We start from the raw sequence: 18,405 nt of genomic DNA on the forward strand, positions 1-18,405 counted from the left end.
TCCAGGCCCCCATGTTCTTACTTTGTAAAAGCAGAGATGAAAACACCTACTGTAGATAGAGAAAGACAAGAATCAGGTCCATGGTGATCACTCAGCAGATGGAAGTGTCCTTATGGATCCGACAGTGTCACGGGCACTGGGCCCCTTGATAGGGCGACCTTGGAAAGGAGTTGAGGGATGGATGCTGACATTTCAAGCCCCTCCTCCAATGAAAGATACAGGAAACGGTGCATGTTTAGGACCTGGCAATGGCAGGGAGGCAGAGGTCTGCAGTGCTTGTGCGCCTGTGACTGTTCATGCATTTCCCCGCTGTTGGCTCCAGACTAGGTGATTGACCCTGGTTTCTGCTGCCTGCCTCACAGTGAGGCCACAAGTCCCAATGAGGTCAATTACTAGGCGTAAGTGTTTATCCGAAGCTGCCGTGTTTCAGGAGTCTGCCGCCGGTCTGGTCACACGTGCTAATTACTGTCACTGCAGGGCAGCGCAGTTGCCGTGGTGGCGTCCGCAGTAGGAGTCGGTCACGAGTCGGTTACAGCGTCCTGAGCCTCTGGTCTCGCTGGGGCCCGCGGGGAGGCCAGTTGCATCAGCACCGGCGGAAGACAGGCTCTGAGCCCCGTTTGGTGTCTGCCCGGTGCCCAGCCCCTGCTGCTCGCACACTCACGTTGCACACACTTGGAACAAGAAGTCGTTGTCACTGGTCTCATACTTTGTTTCACGGAAAGAAAGCTTTGGTTCATATTTTCTTCGTACTGAGAAGGCATGGGTGCACATGCTGCTGAGCGCCGACGGGGAGCATGATTCTCAGGGCCTGCAGTCATGACACACGTCATTCATTCTCACAGGCTTGTGGACGTGCTCCTACCCTCCTGCTTGTGGAGGCGGGAAGCTGCTGCACAGAGGGGCTGGGTCACGTGCCCAAGACCCCACAGCCAGTAACCAGAAGAGCCAAGATTGAAACTGCAGCCATCTCTAGACCACCGGACTCACCTTCCTCTCCAGTAAGAGAAAACGGTTAAAGGGAACATATCCAGGTAGAGTCCGCGTAGCTGGTGACACTCCCTCTGAGCCCTTCGGGGCCCAGAGTTCCAAATCCCTGATTTCACATTGGTGGGCAAACCCTGTCTCTCCCCAGCACGTACGTGTATATCTGTGCATGCACACGTGCGTATGTACATAGATGATGCCTTGCACAGTGTGTACATGTGTACACACATGCATGGACTCAGGTGTACACATGAGTCACACACATGTGCGCACACACATATGCACGTGTATATGGTCACAAGGCCTGCTCAGCAATACTTGCTGTATCAAAAGAGAACTGTGGGATGGTTTTCAGCTTTTTCGGTGAATTTCTTCATGTGGTGACTTGATGGTCATTGAGATTCTTGGCTTGGTTCGATTGAGAATACATGCTGGTTGCCTGTAATGTGGCAGGAACTGACCAGAACCTCACCTTTGGAAAGTAATACCAGAACCATGTCAGGGCACGTGGTGGGGTGGGGGGTGATTCCCATCACTTAGAGAAGGCATGCAGCTGGGCTGAACGACTTTGTGGTGTTTAAACAATCTAAAAATTCTAAAAATTAAAATTGTGATTGCATAGCATTCAGAAACCATTTTGACATAAAAGCTGATAATTTAAAAATTTAGGATGATCTCATGGCAGTAATTAACTTTTCAGTATCTGCCAGTTCCTTCAAGTGTTCTGGATGCGTGTTCCCTGCGCGTGGGGGCTGTTACGACCCCAATTGTTCACATCTAATCAGTGGCGGGGGGTTTCCATTTGAGGTGCATACGTATTTATTTGTCATTACCGTTTCAGGTGAATAATGACTATTTTCCAAAGACTGTTTGTCGAGAAGCTCAGAGAGAGTAGAAAAGTAACAGGACTGCGACATTTATGAATGAAAGAGCCACACACACAGTATGCTCTTGACGAGATGGTGAAGTATTTGCAAGCATATCCAAGCCAAGCGCCCAGGCCTGGTAGGGTTTCTGTGCATAGGCTTTGGAAATGTGTCTCACATGCAGAAGGCGTTCCCATGTCAGGGCTTCAGGTCACAGTTCTCCCACGGAAGCCCCTTGGGGCAGGTTCTATTCCTACCACCCCCTCATAGATTCCACACCTTTGTATTTCCTGGCTTCTGTGAATCAGTAACATCTGAGGAGAAAGCTTTTCCTTAAAGGAAAGAACGGATTTTTATCTCAAATACCTCTGGAACTTGAATGGTCGCTTAGGTGACAGCTGTTGTGTTTTGTCATCTTTGGCACATCTTTGGGAAAGGCAGACTCTTCAGCTTGTGTTTGCCCTCAAAGCCGCGAACCCATGTTGATGTTTATTCAGTAAAGATAACTCGTGCACAGAGGCAGAGAGACCCAGACATCTATATAAACTCAGACACGTGTCTTCAGAACTTTTAAACATAGATTTTTCTCTCTTGTGGAAGGGGGCAGGGCTGGGACCTCATGTGTGTGTGGCTGGCTTGTTGTTAAAAATCGGCCCAGCTGTGTCCCCCCTCCCCCCACCTCCCTACCTTCCCACCTTCTGCTGTGGTGTGTCACGGCTGTCTGCACTTGTGTCACAACTAGACTCGCCTCTACCCTTCACCATCTTCATCTCGCTTGACGGGGGATGTGCGTGATCCAAGGTTCAGGATCCTCCTTGAACTGGGGAGTGACAGTGTAAGGAGGCGCTGCCGGTGACCCATGGGGCCCCTTCCCCCACACAGGCTGTCAGCTGTTGTCAGAGGCCATGGCTGGGATGATCGCCCGCTGTCTGCGGAGCGGACAACTTGGATCCAAATCCACCAGCCACGCCAGAGAACTCAGAGGGCGAGATTCACTGCAGAGAGAATGGGTCAGGGATTTTGATGTAGAGAGGATTAACCGATGGGTGTGGGTGTGTTTGTTGCCCTTGAGCTTAGTGCGCAGTAATTTTGAGTCAGTTTAATAACCTAAATCAGCCAGTAATGTTCACATTTTGAGTGTCCCTACTTGCTGAGCTCCCAAGAGTGCTCTGAGGAACGAGACCTGTCTTACAAGTGATCTCACCTCACTCCTCGGAGCTTTCTTTCTTTTTTTTTTTTTAAGATTTATTTATTTATTTGACAGACAGAGATCACAAGTAGGCAGAGAGGCAGGCAGAGAGAGGGGGAAGCAGGCTCTCTGCTGAGCAGAGAGCCCTATGCAGGGCTCAATCCCAGGACCCTGGGATCATGACCTGAGCCGAAGGCAGAAGCTTTAACCCACTGAGCCACCCAGGCGCTGCTCCTCAGAGCTTTCTTTGTAATGGAGTCTCAGAGCTGCTGCTTTTGGAGAGTCAGAGGTGTGGGGACTTGGCTGATTTGAAGAGAATCTTTGAGTTCTTAAGTCAAGAGGGGGAAGATGGGGAAAATCACGTCATCTAGGGTCCGGTGTGGGCTTGGATGAGAGAAGGTCCTACTGTACTGAAGGCAGCCCCGATTTACTGAGCACCTGCTCTGTGCCTGGATTGTACTAAGTGCTTTGCAACTCTTTCTCTCATTTAATCCCGTGAAGTAGGTGGTTACAGTGTCCTTACATTTTATATACAAGGAGATTGGCTTGGAAAGGTGGTTAACTTTCCCAGTATCATAGAGTTTAAGTCTAGTTCTTTCTACTTTGTAACCGATTTGCCTTTTCCTTCACCCTCTGGTTCCAGTATATCCCCCCCTTCCAGGGTCCTGAATTTTTTTTACTCCCTCTTTGTGTACGCTTGGACTCCTTCTTCTTATAGATCTGTGAACATAGATTGATCTGAAACAAAGCATCCTGGGGAAGACAAAGAATGTTATCGTTTGAATTGACCTTTGCCTTGCTTTGCTCAATGCCTGGCTGGGCACGTGTGTGAGCTCATGGGCGTTGAAAATGCAGAGAAAAGAGAAGAGGTGGTATTTAACCTTGGCCTCCAGATGGGGCACACCAGGTGCCTGCTCTGTGGAGCTTAGGGAAGTGAGACCCTGGAGGACACTGGCCACTAAAAGGGGCTGAGATTTCCTCAGGGCAAACTGTACCCCTTTCATTCTTGTTCCAGATCTTCATCAGGGAAAGAGGGAAATACGAGGGTCCAGACCTTGGTGTGGATCCTTCGAGAGTCTTGTCGAGTACACTTGGCACCTGTGGTCTCATGATGAATTCGTGAATGGTGGAGTAGGGGAAAATGGCATACACCACCACAAGCATCTATGGAACCTGGAGATAATGGTTTTGAGAAGTGGCCAGTCTTTGATGTGGTGTTGGGGCCATGTTTCTGGATGTGGGTCCCCTGATGCTGCTCCGTGTTGTCGCTCCCCGCGAAGCATACTTGACCCGTGTCACCAACAGTGCTGGGTCCTCATTCCTTCAGAGGGCTGCTAGCACAGCGGCCGCCCAGAGCGGCCCGGGACGGAGCCCACCTGGACTCGAAGCCCCCCTTTCCCTTCAGGACACTAACATGGTCTCAGACACCTTGGGTGGCACCTGTCTCTTCTAGCTCGTTCTGTTTGTCCTGCCTTCCCAAAGCGTTGAGTTTCATTTGTATAGAAACTGCTCACTTGGTTTCCAGACTCCAGTTCGTGGGTTAATGTTGAATTGAATCAGGTAATGACAGAAAGAGGCACAGCCCGCATGGACAGGTCAGGAGGCCGATGTCACCGAGTCTCAGTCAGTATCATCTGCCACTGGTCAGGCTGATGGTGGCCAGCGGCTGTGGCAAGGAGTGGTGCTCAGCCATCATGTGCCGTCCAGTGTCATGAGGGCCTGGACTACAACTGCCCCGTGGTGGGGAAAGGAACTGTTCATGGTGGGGGTCCCGGGACAACCCCAGCAGCTTGTTCTGCTTGATTGTTACTGCAAATCCCATCATGACTCGCCCATATCCAGCGTGCTCGTTTGAAGGTGTTACCAGGGATGTGATCACACAAATGTAGCTATATGGCTGGGGAGAGCGGGGCGTCCTGTTCCCCGCCATCTTTGTACCAGCAGGAGAGGTGCCGTGGTCCACTGAGAACCCGTGCTCCCTCCCGGCTTGCTCAGGTGCCACTGCTGGGCTCCCCCCCCCCCCCCCCCCCGTGCTGTGAACGCTGGCAGGCGTCCACGCAGGTGACAGCATTGTTCTGCCTACAGTCATTAGTTCATGAAGTGTCATTAGCCCATACAGGGATTTGTTAATTTGGTTCATTACTTGACTTCCTTTAAGAGCTGGCCCTTAACTTCAGTTACTGTTCTTCTCACGCAGGAAAGGCTCGTACCAGTTATTACTTGCGAACCTCTTTGGCATTAAAGGAAAAGCAAAAGCCTAGAACACAGCAGCTCTCCCAGCCCGAACGTTGGAGTCAAACTTGATTAGCTTTCCTGCCCTTGAACTCAGACATGACCTAAATGAGAAGCAGGGGTTAGCTCTAAAGAATGGGCATTTTTTGCTTTTGCGTGTTTATTTTCACATAACCTCAGATTTACTTGGATGTCCATTTCCTAGTGCCTGGCCCCTGAGTTTGTCCAGACCTATCCAAAGACCACAGCTTCTGAGAAAACCCACAGTTGGACAGTTAATGGATAACCCAGCGGCAACAGGAGCGGGCTAGTGGCTCTGATTCTTGATCGAGTCTGGACAAATTCCGCCCTATCATGAGTCATAAACTGTGGTCCAGAACAGAAAGAGCATTATCTGAGGCGTCAGGTGGGAGTCAGCACTGTGCCCTTGTCACCTGGGTGGCTGTCCCGGACTCATCTTCCTGGAAGGAAGAATTCCTGTAGCCTGTGATAGGCGTGTTGCTGTAGGATTCATGAGGTGGGCACTCAGACTCTATAGGTTCTAGCACTTGGATCTTTAGGTTCAGACCAGTTACAGATTGGGGTCAGGGACTTGTGGTCCAAAGCAGAATGGGAAACCTTCTAGGACTGGCATCATCCGTCAGGTAGGGACTGGTCAGTTTGGAAGAAGAGCTTCTCTTGTGTGGTGCATTTATATGGTGGAGTATCACTCAGCTGTCAGCGTTTACATCGACACAGATGGACCCTGGAGGGGATGATCCTGAGTGAGATAAGGCTGTGAGAGAGAGATAATTGTCTTACAGTTTCACTCATATGTAGAATTTAAGAACCAGCGCAGAGGACCCCAGGGGAAGGGTGGGAAAACTGAATGGGAAGTCAGGAGAAAGGGAAAGGAGCCATGAGAGACTCTTCACTCTGGGAAACAAACTGAGGATTGCTGGAGGGAAGGGGGTGGGCGATGGGGTGACCTGAGGAGGGGCATTAAGGAAGGCTCGTGATGTGATGAGCACTGGCTGTTATATAACACTGATCAATTATTGATCTCTGCATCTGAAACTCATGATGTGTACTATACGTTGGCTCATTGAATTTAAATTAAAAAAAAAAAGAAAAGTTTCTCTTAAAAGCTGAGAGAGGGGTGCGTGGGTAGCTTAGGGGGTTAAAGCCTCTGCCTTCCTCTTGGGTCATGATCCCAGGGTCCTGGGATTGAGCCCCACATTGGGCTCTCTGCTCCGCAGGGAGCCTGCCTCCCCTTCTCTCTCTGCCTGCTTCTCTGCCTACTTGTGATCTCTGTGTGTCGAATAAATAAATAAGATCTTTAAAAAAAAAAAAAAACTGAGAGTGGACAGGTAATGAGAAGGGGATGTACCTGCTTTACCCTTTGGCCGGAGGATTGGCGGATGTGGCAGTTTTCCCCCTGCTTTTGTAGTGTCCATATAAAGAGGATGTGTGACTCAGGTGATAAAGGTCAGGAGTCTGAACTTTCGGGTAATCAGTACCATGCTCTGGGAGCATAGGATGACTAGTGTTCTGAGGACATAAGATTGAAAGAATCCCCTTGGCTTGGGGGTTGGACCTTTATCGGCTCACCTGCCGAACCTTCAGGGGCTCTGCTGCTCCGCGGGCGCTCCTGGGTGTCCACACTGATAGAAAACCATTCTGCCAAGAGAATGTTTTTTTTCTCATTGAGGGACATTTGTCAGGAAAGGTCTGTGGAGCTGTCCTGGGTCATTGGTCTTGGAACTCAGTACCTTTATCAAGTGGAGTTTCTAGAACAGCGTCTCCCTGTCGTCTGTGGTGGTGTTTCCTGACTCACGTCCATCTTCAGTGCTGGGAAGACGGAGCTAGTGAGGGAGTGGACCGCACAACTGAAGCTTCCGTGGGCGTCTTCCCGGTCAACGCCAGGTGGTGGTTTGGACTTCCTCTGGTTCCCGTCAACCGTCTCCTGGGGGGCAGTCTTCCCCATCAGCGTCTGATTTTCGCCCTTCTCTTCTCTGGTGGACAAGCCCTGGCATCTTCTGGTAGAGGAACCAGACATATGTCCTCATTCTCTGAGCAAAGAGCTAGGGGACGAAGGCCCACCTGAGTGTGGGGTGACAGGTGGGTGACACTTGGGTGTACCATCTGGGTCAGGCTGCACTTTGTTCAGGGAATATCTTGCATAAGGGCAGGTGATCAAAGAGATGCTGGTTTTACTATATGTATGTGTGTTAAATCATCATATTCTCCACCTGAGAAAGGTAAGTGCCATCAAGACATGTTGGCTCCCGTAACTGGTGGTGAATGCGTGAGGCTTGCAGGACAGATCTGTGTTCTGGGAGTGTTGGCGCTCGCCCGAGCTGGTGTGGAATCCGCTGACTTACCCTTTGGTTTCATCCCACCGCGCCACAGAAATTTGTAGGTGCGTTTATTTTTCTTTTTTTTTCTGGGTACTTTCTGGTTTTGTGCATATCCATGTATTATTTTAAAAACAAACTGGGTTCCTACTAAATTTGAGCTTAAAAAACCATTTTCTTGCTGCAGTTTTTCCAAACAATTTTTTTTTTAAAGATTTATTTATTTATTTGACAGAGAGAGATTACAAGTAGGCAGAGAGGCAGGCAGAGAGAGAGAGGAGGAAGCAGGCTCCCTGCCAAGCAGAGAGCCGGATGCGGGACTCGATTCCAGGACCCTGAGATCATGACCTGAGCCGAAGGCAGCGGCTTAACCCACTGAGCCACCCAGGCACCCCTCCAAACAATTTTTAAGGAAGTGAAGTGAAGACTAAAATGACCTCCTTATCCTTATCACCCAGTGTTGACGGCCGTCTCTGAACTATGGTTCTGGGATGGGGAGGGCGGTATTTCAAAGCCAGTCTCAGGCATCGAATCATGTTGCCCCAACACTTAGTTCTCATGTCTGTTATCCAGTTATTTACTTTTTGTCTGTTGACTCTTCTTTCTCTTGTTCCTGAAATAACTTTTGGACTGTGCCCCTGCTGACGCTGTAAAGTTGTACGTGTCTGGCAGCCGCGCCCTTTGCGCAGTGCTCAGGGGCTGGCTGTCAGGGACCCTGAGGAGGACAGCCTCGGTGGCATGAAGTTACTGGGAGAACCCAGAGGTATGACTGCGGCCTCCCTGGCTGGTGGGGTTAAGTGGAAGGTGAGGCCTTTCCTTAGGATGTTGTAGATCCAAACCGAAGTCCTGGTGACTGGTGTTGAGTAATGAAAACCTTAAAGAAACCCTAAGACGCCCCTTGGGGAGCATGGCTGGATCTTGTCTTAGTTCTGTAGTTCCCGGAGCAGAATGCTATTGATATAACCGCGTAGTCAAATCTCTTTTGGGCAGCGTTGCCTGGCTTTGAGATGTTTCCCTGTGGTTTGTCTCATCAGGCCCGACTGCAGAGCCCTGGGTGAGAAAGGTGTTGAACACTGCCCGGGTCAGTACTCAACTGATTTGACGTTAGTTCTCGGGTCCCCTGGCCCTGTGTCGGAGGGATTTGAGTTGCTTGGGAACCTATTGTGAAACAGGAGCATGGCTTTTTCTTTGCTCTTGAACATTGCTGTGGCAGATGTTGGAGAAATGCACAGAACGGTGGACCACATGCTGGAGGTACTTGGGGAAGGGCCAGGGGTGCAAGCACCCCTTTCTGGGGCAGATTCCTGCCATCACAGTCTCACCCCCGTGACCTTGGTTTCTTCCCATGACCTCTCTCCTTGGCTCTGACCAAACCCTGGCCATGACCGCTGCCACTTTGACCTTGGCGCACAGGTTTACCTTGGTGATGGAATTCATTTGAGCCTAACATGCCTGAAATTTTTCCTGGGAACTGGAGGTCTTTGGTCCAGTAGAGACATTGTGTGGACGTGCCTCCACCCCCGTGCGAACTTGGTGCAAACATTGGATTTCCCAGTTCCTTTTTTTTTTTTTTTTTTTGAAGACTTTATTTACTTGACACAGAGACAGAGATCACAAGTAGGCAGAGAGTCAGACAGAGACAGAGGAGGAAGCAGGCTCCCTGCTAAGCAGAGAGCCCAATGCGGAGCTCAGTCCCCAGGACCCTGAGATCATGACCTGAGCTGAAGGCAGAGGCTTTAACCCACGGAGCCACCCAGATGCCCCTTCCCAGTTCCTTTTAAAATGTCTAGATGTGAATATTTTATTGGCTAAAATTCCCCAAGGGAATAGAATGATTCTTCAGAGTTTATGTCCTATTTGGGGAATTTTTACAGCAGCAATTTCAAAATTTGTCTGTTTTGTTTCTCACAAAGATAATTTTTATTTCATCAGTTAAAATTGGTTTCCAGCTGAAGTGTCTTTCCTGCGGCAGCTGAATTTTGCAAAACACAGTGCAGGCGTTCATTTATTATACAGACTTAAAGTACCAACCATTTGAGTAAGAGTCAGACATAATTTTGGTGCAGGTCTTTTAACCGTGGTTTATTAGTCAAGGGATTCTTTATAGAAAATAGGTCAATCTAATTTTTCAATAAGAAGTTGCTTTGAAAAAGTTAAGAGAGAGCCAGCTAAAATCGGGGGTCGGAGGGATGTGTATTATGGAATATGTTACCTGGCAAGCTGTGCTGCTTCAAACGTTAAATTAGTCAAAACGGTGGTCAGCCAAGTGTTCTCAGAGGTTTTGGTTTTAACACATAAATAAAATGCAGATCTGCAATTAGTATGCAAGTGATGCCAATTGCAAATATGTAAATGATGCCACCAAATTATTAAGGAAGTGCTCAGAAGCAGTTTTGTTTGTGAAACAAAAAGTTTTGTACAAAGTCTGCTGAGACACGGGGCTTGTGAGCTCTTCCGTGTTTTGCAGGCACTGGGACACTGCGCGGAGCACATGTGGTGAAGAGGCCACGGAAGGGCAGGTCTGTCACTGATCCTGGGCCTGTGAACCCTGCTGGGATTCCAGGGGGCCTTCATCTGGGGGAACTGGTGGTAGCTGGCCCGTGGGGAGACGTGGGGATGCAGACACACACACGAGGCCCACGGGTCAGGTTGCTGTGTGACCATGGGCGACGCACTTCGAAGCCCCAGTTTGTAAATCTGAAAGGTTCAGTTAGAGTGTGATCTTCAAATGAAGGTGCTTGAATCCCCCAGATAGGAGGTGGTGGGTCAAGAGGTGTGAAGTAACGTGATAAACACATTATTTCTTGTCGATTCGGGCAAAGGGGATGGTTTTGTGTGAAGCTCGCTGTGATTGTATTCTAGGGCAACACACAGAATTTAGGTGTGGTTTTATGGTAAATTGTAAACATGAAGTCTTGCCTCTCTTACAGTAGGGGCCCTAAGGCCCGTGCACCCAGACCCTAGGAGTCATGGGAGAAAGTGTTCAGAATGTTCTAGTTGCCAGATGACGTCTGAACTCTTTCCCTCATTCCTGACACCATTCCACTGGAAGAACAGGTCGGAGGCACCTTTCTCTTTTCCTGCACTGTGTTCGTAGATTACTTGGACTGCCCGTTCCCGTTACATGGAGCCACTTAGACTCACTGTTTCATTCATTCTCTTGTAGCCCTTGAGTGCCCGCTCTGTGCTAGGCACGCTTTGGGACTTTTAATCAGCACATTTTCTGTTGTGATATTTAATTTACATAACCAGTCTTTGGAGTAGACGATACATTCACGTGGTTCCACATTCGGACCGTCAGAGAGGGTCCCCAGGCATGGGGTGGGTCCCACCCTCGCTGCCCAGGTCTGCTCCCCCGGGTTGGTCTGCGGGGACTGCTTTGAAGCCCTCAAGCAGTATTTTGTGTGTGTCTCTTACACAGATGGTGTGCTACAATACATAGACATTTTTCCCTTCACTTCTTTCATTTAACAATTAGTTTTGCATTTTTTTTTTTTTATAATTCCTGAGGGACGCCCCTCAAACGGTTAGCACAGGTCATCAGAAGGCTGGGGCTGGGGAGGCTGGGTCACCTCCCACCCGTCTGCCCTGGAAAGCGCGTCTGGGTTGGAATCTGGCACGCAGGGACGTGCTGCTTCTGTAGTGAGCAGCGACGGAGTGTGAGGTAAGCCTGTTCACACAGACTCATGTAAACGTGTTTTGGGGGAACAGGTCACGGCTGTGTCTGGGGTGGAGGTTGGGAGCTCTTCAGAGCCTGGGACCCGGGGGCTGAAGGTAGGAGCTGGGGACAGGCTCTCAGAAAGAATCACAGTCATGTTTGTGTGCCTTTGCCTGAGAGGTTGGGAAGTCGACATTGTGTGGAAGGAACTTCCTGGGCGGTTTGTTCCCTAATGTGACCCCCGCTGTCACAGGTGTGACTTGTGCTCAAGAATGGTCTGTGTGACAGATGGAGCTTGAGACGACAGAAGTCTGTCCTCAGCTTGGGCTCTGGACAGGAAACCTGCTCTTGTCTCCCAGCTGTGGAGCAAGGGTGGAGATGGTGAACGTGCGAGCCTGGGCCAGGAGTGGACGAGGCGGGTGGACCCTGTGCTTGGAACCCCCAGTGGCGGTGACCCATGAGCATGCCCCCCGAGGTGGCAGGGAAGGAAGGGAGAAGAATTTGTGGTAACAAGGCGTGTGGTAACGGTGCGTTTGAGGAACTCAAAACACATTCTGGAATCTTCTGTTGGCATTGCTGCCCAGTGTGATGAGAAGGGAAGGGACAGCATCCTCACTTGGGGCCACACACCCCTGAGTGTAGGGCACACGGGGTTGGAGCCCGCTCTCAGAACCCTGCTCTGGCGTGTGACCTCAAGCACCACAGCTCACATCTCTGGCCTTGGTCCTAACCCTTTCATAGGGATTCTTACTCTTTCTCATAGGATTGCTTTGCTTTCAGTGAGCATGTCTGTAAAAAGCTTAGGTCCTAGTAAACTCGGAGTACTTAGCTGTTCTCGGCTCTTCTTGCCAGGAGGTGGGAGTAGGAAGCGAGAAAGCAAGTCACGGACCTTCCCTCTCACACACACAGCAGAAGTGTGCTAAAGAAGGGCCTTAGGGTTTTTTTCTTTTGTTTAGAGAGAGCATGTGAGTCAGGGTAGGGGACGACGGGGAGAGAGAATCTTAAGCAGGCTTGATGCCCAGTGTAGAGCCCAACGCAGGGCTTGAGATCATGACCTGAGCCGAAAAGGTCAAGATGCGCAGCCGACTGAGCCACCCAGGCGCCCATGGCCTTGGATTCTTGGTCCTGCTCAGTTCTTGGCTTAAACTGCCCTCTGCACATTCAGAGCTCTTCAAAGTCATTTAGAGGTCACCAGGGCCCCTGGGAGTCTGAGCGTTGGTGTCTGTCAGGTGGGTTTGCTCCGAGAACACATGCGTTGCTCTGATATTTTGGTAATTAACAGCTAAGCTGCAGGACGTCATACCGTCTGTCATGCGTACAAGTGTGTCTCTTGTTACTCTCACCTGTTTGTGGGTTGGACGTGGCTTTCCGAGGCTGAGGCCATGGTGCAGTGATTGGTTTTACGATTCTTCATAGGCTCTGATGGAGAATTGTTTCAGGTGTCAGCTTGAATACCCAGACCCCTCAGGATTTGTTTAAAGTTTATTTTCTGGTTCCTTTGGGATTAGATTTGTCTTCTAAATGGGGGATTGTCTCATCATAGATTTTAACTCCCACAGCAACAGGGGCCAGCCCGCTGCAGCCTGCTGCAGGGAGAGATGAGCTGCTGGCTCCGCACGGACCTTCCCTCTCACACGCACAGCAGAAGTGTGCTAAAGAAGGGCCTTAGGGTTTTTTTCTTTTGTTTAGAGAGAGCATGTGAGTCAGGGTAGGGGACGACGGGGAGAGAGAATCTCTCAGCCCCCACCCCAGCCCTCCAGCCTCCCCCAACAGTGCCCCAGACCCACCTTTTGATGGAACATTTGAGACTTTCCAGGCACTGAGTGTTTTACCTGTGTTTCTCCTTCTGTCTTCTTCAGAACCTTGTGATGGCCTTGTGACAACTTCTTAGGTGGTATCGTCCCTACTGCACCCAGGGAAGGTGGGGGAGTTCAACCACCCTGTGGTCACATGGCAGGAACTGATGGAGTGGGCACAAGAAGGCCCATCCCCCTGATTCCAGAATCTGTGTTCTTAGCCCGACCCTTGCAATGGTCATAGTCGCCATTGGTGTGCTAGAACCGTGGCTTGTCAACAGTTCTCCGAGGTTACCACCTGCGAGCATTACTAGTAATAAGACATGGGGACGTCAGCTTGTCCTGTGATGCCCTGAAGAGGATACAGCATCGCTTCTGAGGTGTTCTTGCCCAGAATGCACAACCTCAAGCTGACCCGGAGAGAGCATCTGACAGACACCCTTCCAGGTACCTCCTGCGGGCCGTGGTGTCAAGGCCCGGAAGTGCGAGGACCGATAGAGGACGGACCACATGTTGGGGGAGACAGAGGGGAGGGGGCACTGCAAGGACATGGGGGAAGTGTAAACAAGGTCCATCTCTTGGTCACTGAGGGCACGACAGCATTCATTTCCTGGTGTTGATAACTGTACTCTGGCCATCTCAGTTGTTCACAGAAAGGAAACTGGGTAAAGGGTACACCTCCATTTTCTGTGCTATTACTGCAGCTTTTCCCTACATTTCACATTGTTTACAACAAAAAGGCAAAGAAAATACTTATTTAGCCACCTGAGATTGATAGTATTTATTCTCATTTTAGAGTTGAGGAAAACAAGAAACTTAAATGTTCGGTAACCTGCCCAAGATCACACAAACAGTAGCCAGCCGTTGTTAGCGAAGGAAGGAGGGAGAATTCAGACCCGTTCTGGGACATTCTGGCCCCTACTGGAAGCACCAGGCCTGTGGCTGCTTCAAGTTTAAGTGTGTGTTTGAGAGATAGCAACCACGGCCACACTCTAGTCAGAAAAGAGTATCTGTGCCTGTTGAGAAAAAAGCAGTGCACATTAATAATGTAGAATTTTATATGTATATATATTTATATGTATGTATGTATATGTTTTGTGTGTATATGAAACAGTTTTAAGAGAATTTTATATTTAAGGCAATTTTAAAAAATCACATGAAGCGCAGTCGAAGTCAAAGTTACATAATTTTTACCAAGGATGTGGAAACTGTTCATTATAAGGCTGTCGTGATCTTTTTTCCAAATAATTTCTATATCCTGTGTCTCCAAATTACATATACTGCGTTCCTCTCTCGGTGTTCTTTCAGATTTTTCTTGCAGAGTTGGCACGGTTACACGTGTGATGTTTACACTGTTTAATTCAAATGACACAAGAAGAAAATCATCCTTCTGTCTTGCTTGATTAAAAGATTGATGGTTTGAAAAAAACATGTTTACAAAAAACAGACAGGATTGGGGGCGCCTGGGTGGTGTAGTGGGTTAAGCCTCTGCCTTCGGCTCAGGCCATGGTCTCAGAGTCCTGGGATCGAGCCCCGCATCGGGCTCTCTGCTCCATGGGAGAGCATGCTTCCTCCTCTCTGTCTGCCTGCCTCTCTGCCTACTTGTGATCTCTGTCTGTCAAATAAAGAAATAAAATCTTTAAATAAATAAATAAACAAACAAACAAGATTGTTCTAAAACTTCAGGCCAAACAGAATACAAGTTTGAAAGAAAATCCTGTATGAATTTTTAAAATCCTGATACACTAAAATTGCAACAAAAGTCCTTTTAATAAAGGAAGAGGTGGATTATTCTCTCTGTTCATCTCAATAACTCAATGAGAAATTCTGGATAATTCCTTGATATAATAGTATTAAAACTGTGGTACAAAGATCTAACCTGGAACCCCTTTCTGAGCCTCCACGTCCTCCCTGGTAAAATAGAGGCACAATAAACTTAGCCAGAATTTTTGCTGAGAGAATCCGATAATTTTATAGCTTATAAAGTACCTATAAATAAAAGCTATAAGCATTCAGTTTTCTTTATTTTGCTTTTTAAGAAAGCACTTTCTTCCTTCTTGGTAAGAAGCCGTTGTACTTTGTAACTCCTGCTGGACTTAATAACCCGCTTCTGAAGACCTTGACCTTTGCTGTTTCGATTTCCACGTGTTTGGTGTTTCTGGGAACGACGGAAGCAGGTTGCTCTGTGCCGAGCCTGCTTCAGCCGGCATACGGTGGTGGTGTTGATACTGGCATGTGATTCCCATGGTCCTGTGATGAAACTGGCGGCTCATAAAAATGAAGCCCAGGGTGTCAGGCCTGGGGAGTCCATGAGACCAGAATGATCTCAGGGGCTACTTTTGCTGTAACTTAGATCTTGTCCGCTCGAGACAGTCTGGCAGCTCACAGGACTCTGTTGATAACAGAAGATAAGGGGGTGTGTTGGGATTTGGGGGGATGGTGGGGTGGAAGAAGGGATGTATGTGTGTATGTGTGTGTTGGGGGAGGGTATCCACCTTGCAAACAGCAATCTGTTTTTACAGTCTTTTGTGAGAAAAATATTAAGGATTCATGATACGAAATTTTTGAGCTGTAAGAAGGAAAGTGGGGGGGTTAAGTTGCCAGGAGTAACTGTCCTGAGTTTGGCATGTAGACCCAAACTCTCATTTTCCGGTCGTGTAGATCTCTCTATGATACAGTCATCACAAAACCACGACTGAGCTGTACATAGACCGCACAGAAGCTTGCTTAAAATCGGCAGCACACAGTATCACGTGTATCTTTCCGTATCCTCGCAGGCTTTCCAGAAAGACCGTTTATCACAGTGTAGAGTTGCTCATTAAGGGTACTGATTCCATTGGTCGGTGTCCTGTTGTACCGGAGGACTCTTCCCAGAGATGGACTGAGGCCAGCTGAGACCCACAGGTCAAAAATCAATTAAATGTAATCTCAGCTCTTATTTTCCCAAGCTTACCACCATGTAAAGTTGGCCTAGTATAAAAGGCACAGATATGTATGTCTAGTAGTTTTGACCTCAGGAGTTCCAGAGGATCTAAGGAGAGAAGGTCTGTCTTCCACTCTGAGGTAGCTCAGCTCTGGGACAGGGTGGGTTAGCAGAGCCTGCGGGGGGACTGGGCCAGGGTCTGCTCCATTTTCCTTTCATCCTGACCAGCATTTCCACTGCCAGCGGGTTGGATGGGTTTCCAAAGATGCAGGGGACCTTAAGCCCCACGAAGAGGCAGGGGCCAGGGAGGGTGAAGTCTGGGACTGGCTGGACTTGAGAATTCTTCAGTAATCTTTCCTCTCTTCCCTCTCTCTTTCTCCTTGTCCTCTCGTACTCTCTGTCATGTTTATTTTTTTTTCAAGCACAGAGTGGTACATGATTATTGCATAGAAATCACATACGGACAAGTGATGCCGTTGCCCCCCCCACCCCGCCCCAGTCTCCAGCCTCGCTGTCCCATAGCCTCTGACTGTGTGTACTTGTAGACTTTTTATGCTTATACACGTGGGTGTACATCTATATAGCAAAATACATATGTTTTATTTCATTTATTTATTTATTTTAAGTAGGCTCCATGCCCCACATGGAGCCCAGAGTGGGGCTTGAACTCAGAACTCAGTCAAGACCTGAGCTGAGGTCAGGAGTCGGACACTTAAACCAACAGAGCCCCCCAGGCGCCCCCCAGATACATTTCGAAATGAAAATAATCCACACTTCCATGTCACAGACACGCTGGCAACCACAGGTGCACCTCATCTTCTGATAACCGTGTGGCCTGTGGTGAGGAGGTTCCACATTGTTTTATCCAGATCACGATGAAGGAGGTTTCGATGCTTCTGCTCTACCCTCATGGCTGCAGTGAATGCTTCTGAACCAACATCTTGAATTGTTAATAAGTCTGTAAGCCGGATTCTTAGGAATTCTGCGACAACAAGTAGGATGTGGATTTGGTAACGAACGTCACATTGCCTTACATGAAGGTTGCGACAGTCTTCCCTGGTCTGATTATTTCTGCTCGTGCTGAACCTTACATGCATTCCTTGTATTTATCTCCTGTTCCACACTCTTGGTACTTTCGGTTCTGTTTATCCTACCTGTCGGGTTCTCCCCGTCGCTCTACCCGGATCATCGGTTCTCACCATGGGAGATACTCACGGCTTTTTAAGAATGGCTGCCCGGGACAGCGGGGAGTTGTCAAACAAAACTCATACTCATTCGGGGAATAACGAAGTAACTCTGGGTTCAGTGGCTTATTCTGCCGTTCTTGTGGACACGGGTTTGCTACTGCTTCGTGGTGGTAACCGTCACCAGGGTCAGTTCCGAGTAAGTGTGGATACACGAGGTACTAGTCATGGTTCCATGTGCTCATTCGCTGAACAAGTGTTTACTATTGGAGCCAGAGGAACCTCGCTGGGCAGGAGCGTGGTGTGTGCTCCTGGGGCTCCCGGAGTGTCCCGGACACTGTTCAGTGCTTAGTACGTGCTTATTAGTAAATGGTTTTATTCTCATGATGTGCCTGGGCTCTTAGAGATATGGATAATTTTCAGTCCTTAGCTCTTAGTGTGGCTCTGTTTATACCAAAGAGAAAAGCTCATTACGAGTATAAATAGAAGGTGATTTTGAGCATGCGTCTTCAGCGTGGTTGCAGTGCCTGTCGCCCTTGCCAGGGTGCGTGGGTCATGTGCTCTCTGAATGCTGACCAAGTCCCCTTTATGGACAGGGAGTCTCTGGAACGTGCCCGAGGTCAGCACAAGCAGGGCTTATTTTAGACGAGGACCTTACGTTCTGTGTGTAACTTGATTCCCCCAACATAGGCGTGGAACACGATGCAGAAATGGTATGGCCACCCACGGGACCGCCCCTGTTACTTACTGGTAAGAACGTAGTTTTCAGAAATAATTTGGAAAGCCGCTTTTCGCACTTTTTGTTGTTAAATACCCTCCTTATCAAGAGATTCTTTCTTCCCAAATGTAGGGTACAATTGCCATTCTTAGTCATTTTCCAGTTTCGATCTTCACGACTGCTGTTTTGTCCTTTTACAAATGAAATCCATAGTTTCCCTTGCTCCTTGTTTCTCTTTTATGCCGAAATAACCTGTGACATTTGGAAGTGAAATGGTTTGATCCCACAGTTTGCATCCTTAACTCATTTGACAAGACGGTGAAATGCTTTTAATGAGGTGGGCCTGCTTTTCAGGTTATGATAACATAATGTTCTCCTTGGACATGATACTGACATTTTGTCAAATGGTTTAGGTTGTTAACGCATGCAGAATTTGGGGGTGGAAGTGAGCATTCCATGATCTGGGCATTAAAAAAACACAGCTTAGGACCTACGCCTGCAGCTCTGTTCCAGTGGCCA

At 48.7% G+C, this 18,405-nt stretch overlaps 1 protein-coding gene across 12 annotated transcripts in view; it reads left to right on the forward strand.

The window, feature by feature from the left end:
* SGMS1 (sphingomyelin synthase 1) overlaps window positions 1-18,405 on the forward strand; it is a 267,166-nt gene that overhangs the window by 195,872 nt on the left and 52,889 nt on the right. For 2 of the 12 annotated variants that reach the window (XM_059397415.1, XM_059397424.1), the window contains one exon: window positions 843-998. The exons of 9 other annotated variants lie outside the window; for them this stretch is intronic. The gene's annotated coding sequence lies outside the window, so the exon portion shown is untranslated. Of the gene's footprint in view, window positions 1-842; window positions 1,032-18,405 lie in introns of all 12 variants that reach the window. One more of the 12 variants, XM_059397416.1, reaches the window with a different exon arrangement.

The sequence above is a fragment of the Mustela nigripes genome, chromosome 4, assembly GCF_022355385.1.
Source record: "Mustela nigripes isolate SB6536 chromosome 4, MUSNIG.SB6536, whole genome shotgun sequence".
Classification (NCBI taxonomy): domain Eukaryota; kingdom Metazoa; phylum Chordata; class Mammalia; order Carnivora; family Mustelidae; genus Mustela; species Mustela nigripes.